The sequence below is a fragment of the Belonocnema kinseyi genome, chromosome 4 (genome assembly GCF_010883055.1).
Source record: "Belonocnema kinseyi isolate 2016_QV_RU_SX_M_011 chromosome 4, B_treatae_v1, whole genome shotgun sequence".
NCBI classification, from domain to species: domain Eukaryota; kingdom Metazoa; phylum Arthropoda; class Insecta; order Hymenoptera; family Cynipidae; genus Belonocnema; species Belonocnema kinseyi.
In genome coordinates, this window is record NC_046660.1 from 6644081 (window position 1) to 6649621 (window position 5541).

The following is a 5541-nucleotide window of genomic DNA, read 5'->3' on the forward strand; positions in this document are numbered from 1 at the left end:
ATACGAAACACGCATCAAGAAGTGGTCAGTAACATGTTTAACCAAACCAATGACAATATGAGTCAACACCGTTGACTCATATAGCGCGCTTCTCAGAATATATTAAACATATATTAAACAGCATTCACTTATTAATTTCATTGACGATGGTATGCTTGTAATTTCTTTTGTAAAGGGCCTCGAGACCGGATAGTAATTTTATTGGTAAGCTTAGAAAAAAAAATTCCTGTCTGTTCCCTTCTGTATTAATTGTGTTGTATTTCTTATTCCCTTCTTGTGTTTAGTTCCTTGTGTTTATTTGTTTTATTTTGCTGTTTCTGAATTTTTCTTTCGTTTTATTAATACACTCCTCTGCCTTTCAAGACCATAAGAGCTTGTTTCCCTTTTGGTTTAAAAAATGGCGTTCAGAGTTCGAGTTAATTGCTATGTGTGCGATAGAGTCTATCAACCAGGAAAAATGGCTCGAATTGATGAAAATAATAATCCTGATAGGCATAACATTGCAATTTTTAGACGCCTTCAACTTCGAAGATCACCACTTGAAGTCGCCGATGAGAGTAGGTTATGTCTCAATTGCAATCAATCGATGCGCAATGAGATAGAGGAGCTCAAACTTGACCCAGGCTGTATGAGACTGAATATTCTTACACAAACAGGCAGGCAAACGTGCATGTTCTGTAATGCTGATGTTAATACTCCAAGGCTTTCAATTGAATGTAGAGTTAACGCTTTTATTGGCATGAACATTTTCATTTTAGAAGAAACAAGAGCATGCTTAAATCATTTGGATGAACATGGTTTCATCTTAGGCCCCTTGCTTCCTGGACTACAAGTATAGAATTCCGGGACAGCAGTTACTTATTTTTTTGCAGTAACTTCGTAACGAAGCGAATGTTCATGCGGACGCGGCTTTTAATAGAGAGGATAGTTTCACTGCTGAACAGTTTGAAGCTATTGTTCCTGTAACAAAGGAACAATTTAGAGAATTGTATGCATTATGTGATCCTATTCCGCAGTTACATGGACATGGTGCCAGATATGTGAGGAAAAAAGATCTGCTGACTTTCCATTGCAAAATACATCAAGGTCTTTCTGATGAATTTCTTAGAGTGATTTTTCATTACTCGAGCCGGCAAGCTACAAGCATGGCCATTTTTACTGTAAGAGAGTCTTTAATGCAGCGATTTGTGCCTGGTAACATTGGATTTAATCCGATAAGCAGAAAGGAATTCGTTGAAAGACACGTGACATCATTCGCCAATGAACTTTATAATCCAAAACCAGAAATTCCCAGAGCTATTGCTATCATCGATGGAACTTATGTTTACATGCAGAAGAGCAGTAACTTTCGCGTACTTTGACAGTCATTCTGCAAACATAAAGGACGTCACTTGGTGAAACCTGCTCTCATTGTTACTCCAGACGGATACATACTTGAAATACAAGGACCATATTTTGCTGACTCGCGAAACAATGATGCACAAATGCTCATTAACGAATTTGAAAGAGATGTGGAAGGTATGAGAGAATTTTTCTACATTGGTGATATTTTTACAGAGGACCGTGGATATAGAGATGCCCAACCACTTTTAGAACGCTTACGAATTGTGTCCAAGATACCACCATTTCTCCAAAAAGGACAGAGTCAATTGGTAATGGAAGAAGCAAACGAAGCTCGACTAATAACGAAATCTAGATGGATAGTGGAATCCAGAAATGGCCACATAATGTCAATTTTCAAGTTCTTCGAGAAAACCATTCCGATGGCTCATGTACACAATCTAAGGGACTTCTTTCGTATACCATTAATCGATACCATCCTGTTATCGAGATGCAAGGCGCTACAGCAGAGCTTGCAAGAGAATATATAGCGAGAGCTCGTGAGCCAAATATTGTGCAAGCGCACGTAGAAGCGGTCAATATGCGCTACGAAAATGCAAATTGGAATCGCCTGCATGAACTTCAAGTACCACAATTTCCTCGCCTTACATTGGAAGAAATACGCGACATAATAATTGGCGTATATCAAGTAGAACTTGCCCCATCTTACGTTCAAGACAAGCTGCAACGAGAAGAATATGAGGAGTTTCAACTAGATACGCGACTTAATGAACCTGGTTTGAGCAGAATACGAGTATTTTCTCGTTTCCGACATGCGACAAGGTACCAGCTGTGGATAGCGTTCAATGAGATCGATGACATAGGACCAGACAATAACGAAACGCTTCTCGGTTAATACTGCACATTTAAGTCAGGGGTCAGAACTCTTGGCACTTGCGCACATATTGCAAGCGTTTTATGGTTCCTGGGTTATGTACGTCACCAGCAACACGTAAAGTATCCTCAAACTTCCTTGCTACAAAGGATTCTAGAGGGTGCTAATAGAGGTGAACAAGCGAACCCGAATCAAGAGCCAGAAATAGTTTAATATTTCACAAAAGCTACTGGGATTAGTTCTATTCGCTGATCATGGATGTTTAGCGTTCGGCCCTCTTGCGAAGGGTACACTGTTATTATTGGAATTTGCGCACTAATTACTAATGTAACTTTAGGTACCTTTTCTGCCTTTAAAAAAGTGATTAATTAGTCAAGCTAAAATCTTAGGCGCTTAGCATTTGTTCGTTTTAAGAAGCGCGCTAAATGAGTCAACGGTGTAGGCGAAAATATGACAGACCACGATCTGAACCGTGATTTCTATGGATTTTTTCTACGGATATTTCAGCCGGCACTTAAAACCTTAAAAATTACAAACTTTCAGCTAAATCCACCGAAAGCCATTTTCCCATACATTTAGTGCGGGGTCCTTGCTGCATTGCTTACATTAGGCTTCAACCATGTTTCAGTAAAAATCAAAATATTATAATCTGAGATATCTGGTGAAATAGGTAGACCCTTCAATTTAGTAATAATACCTCGTACATTCCGATAATAAATTCTAATTTCGCTTAAAGAACTTAAATCTACAATATACGTACAATTTAATTTGACAGTGGATTCATCTGAGTAACTGCAATTATCAAGTTGAGCGGTGATCGCTGTTTTATTGTGATTATCTGCGGTTGTCAAATATGTTCAACATTTTAAAATTTTCCTCTCTTTGAGATACACGCTGATAGAGTTTCTTTTTGACCGCTGGGTCTTTTTCTAGTTTCTGTTTCAAGTGGTGAATGATAAAGAACGCCTTCAGTTTCTGGCGAAGACTTTGAATGATTGATAGTTAAAGTAGCCTTTGGCGCCGCACCGTTTTTCATAACAATTTGATGCGTTTTGTAAATTGTCGTTTTCTTTTTTTCGAATTAAGTTTCTTTGTTAAATATATAAATTACTTGCTGGAAATGTGATAATGTTTGTGGATCTGATTTTTCTCTTAAAATTAATTTCCATTTGAAATCTTGATTTTCAAGGACTCTAGGAGTTCTTAGATTTCTCTAAGGTATGATACTAGTTTTTTCCAATTGTTTTGAATCCATTTCTATTAATTTTCTGGAATCTCCTGTTTCTTCTCTTTCCCAACTTCTTTCAAACCCTTTCCGAATTTTTTCAGAAACCTTTCTGAATCTTCACGACTTGGTCTTTCTGATGCTTTCTATTTTGTCCGTCAGGGTACATCGGCCGAGCAGGTCTAATTTGGCTCTAACTCAAAAAGCATCTCAAAATAACCAAAAAAGCCGATTTCCGCTAAATAAAGTCGAACAATGAAAATGCATTTGACCGAGTGCAAACTCACTGTTTGATGTTTCAAAACAATATTTCATTGATTCAGAAGTCTTTTTCTCATAGTGTATGAGGTAAAGCAAAATTCGTGAGATACAAGGAAAGAGCATTTACCAAAAGGATCTGAAGATGTTTTTTGAAATTTATGGTCTAAAAATAAATCGTGAATCTTTACAACATCCGAATTATCAGGATCTAGTATTTGCGCGTTTTTTTTACTTTAAGATTTGTCTTAGCATCTTCTAGTTTGTGTTCATGTCTAAGTTAGCCTTTTTCTGTCAGCGAATTAATATTTCATAATACTTAAGGTCGCATGTTGAATGTTCCATTATAAGCCAACATGAGACAAATCAACGAATCTGAAAAATGAACAAATCTAATAATAATTTTTCATTGGGTTTATTTGTAATATCAGGGCTTCTGTAAATGTAAGTATTTATTGTGCTGTTTACATTTATTTGGTATTAAACACAAGTCTTAATATAATCCTCAACGTCATTATTAATATTGGTCCAGTTATGTTTTTGTCTTATTTTCTATTAGGTTTTCTGTTGAGAGTAGTGCCCTCCTAACAGTCCTTCATGTGCTTCTTTTATTAATTTTCTTCCATTTGCTACTCCAATCAATGCGAAAACTCAAACAGTTATTTTGTTTCCTTCCGAGTTCTCATTAATCAGTTATAATAAGTCGTAATCTTTTGCTACGGCTCAGTGCCGTTTGACATAATAATTTGATGCGTTTTGTAAATTGTCGTTTTCTTTTGTTCGAATTTATTTTCTTTGTTAAACATATGAATTACTTGCTGGAAATGTTATAATGTATGTGGATCTGATTTTCCTTTTAGAATTAATTTCCATTTGAAATCTTTATTTTTGTAAGGGTTCTAGGAGTGCTTGGATTCGTTTAAGAGATCTTAAACGTTTAAGTTATCTTTGGAACTTACGTAACGCTTTTTGTGATACTTTCTTCCTAATGCTGTCTTTAGTGCTTTACTAGGTTTTCTAATTCTTTTGAATTTATTTCTATTAATTTACTGGAATCGCCTATTTTCTCTCATTCGTCGCAAGTTTGTTTACGCTTTCTACTATAAATTCTTTCTGGTATATTAGGAAATCAACTTTCATTCTTTTTTAAACCATGTTTATATTTGGTATAAAGAGTAATTCGTCAGAATTTTATTTTTTATCTCTGATTCGTAAATGATTTCCTGATCAAAGAAATTTGTTTCTATTGGTTCAATCGCTATGTTAATCATTGGTGTTCGCAAAAGCGCGTCAGCATTAATATTTTTTCCTCTTTTTTATAAACGATTTCATACTCGAATTCTAAGAATTTTAGTTTTAAATTTACGTACGTATGATCTTCTTAAGCTTTATTTGAAGTAGGTTAAGCATAGGATGGACGTAAATATCTGCCTAGTTCACCGTGCGACAGTACTACTTCGAAATCATAATCAGAGGCGTTTTCAAAAACATATTTGTTTTTGCTTTAATTTAAATTTAATTACTGCTCTCAATAGGTTTCTTAATGGTTCAGCGAGTTTGAAGGAATCTCTTATACATTTTCGGTAGTACCCTACAAATCCCTAAAACTGGTTTATTTCTTTAGTATTTCTTGGTTTCAGATAAGTATTTTTCTATTCTATCTCAATTAGGTTTTATACAATTTTCTGAAATAACGTGTCCTAAATATTATAATTCGGGTCTAAGATATTTACATTTATCGGTCTAAGGCATAAAAAACATCTATTCCCCACCAGACCTCTTAGGACATTATTCATCATTCGTTGGAAGGTAGAAGGGTCATACTTTAAACTGTAGAAAATCC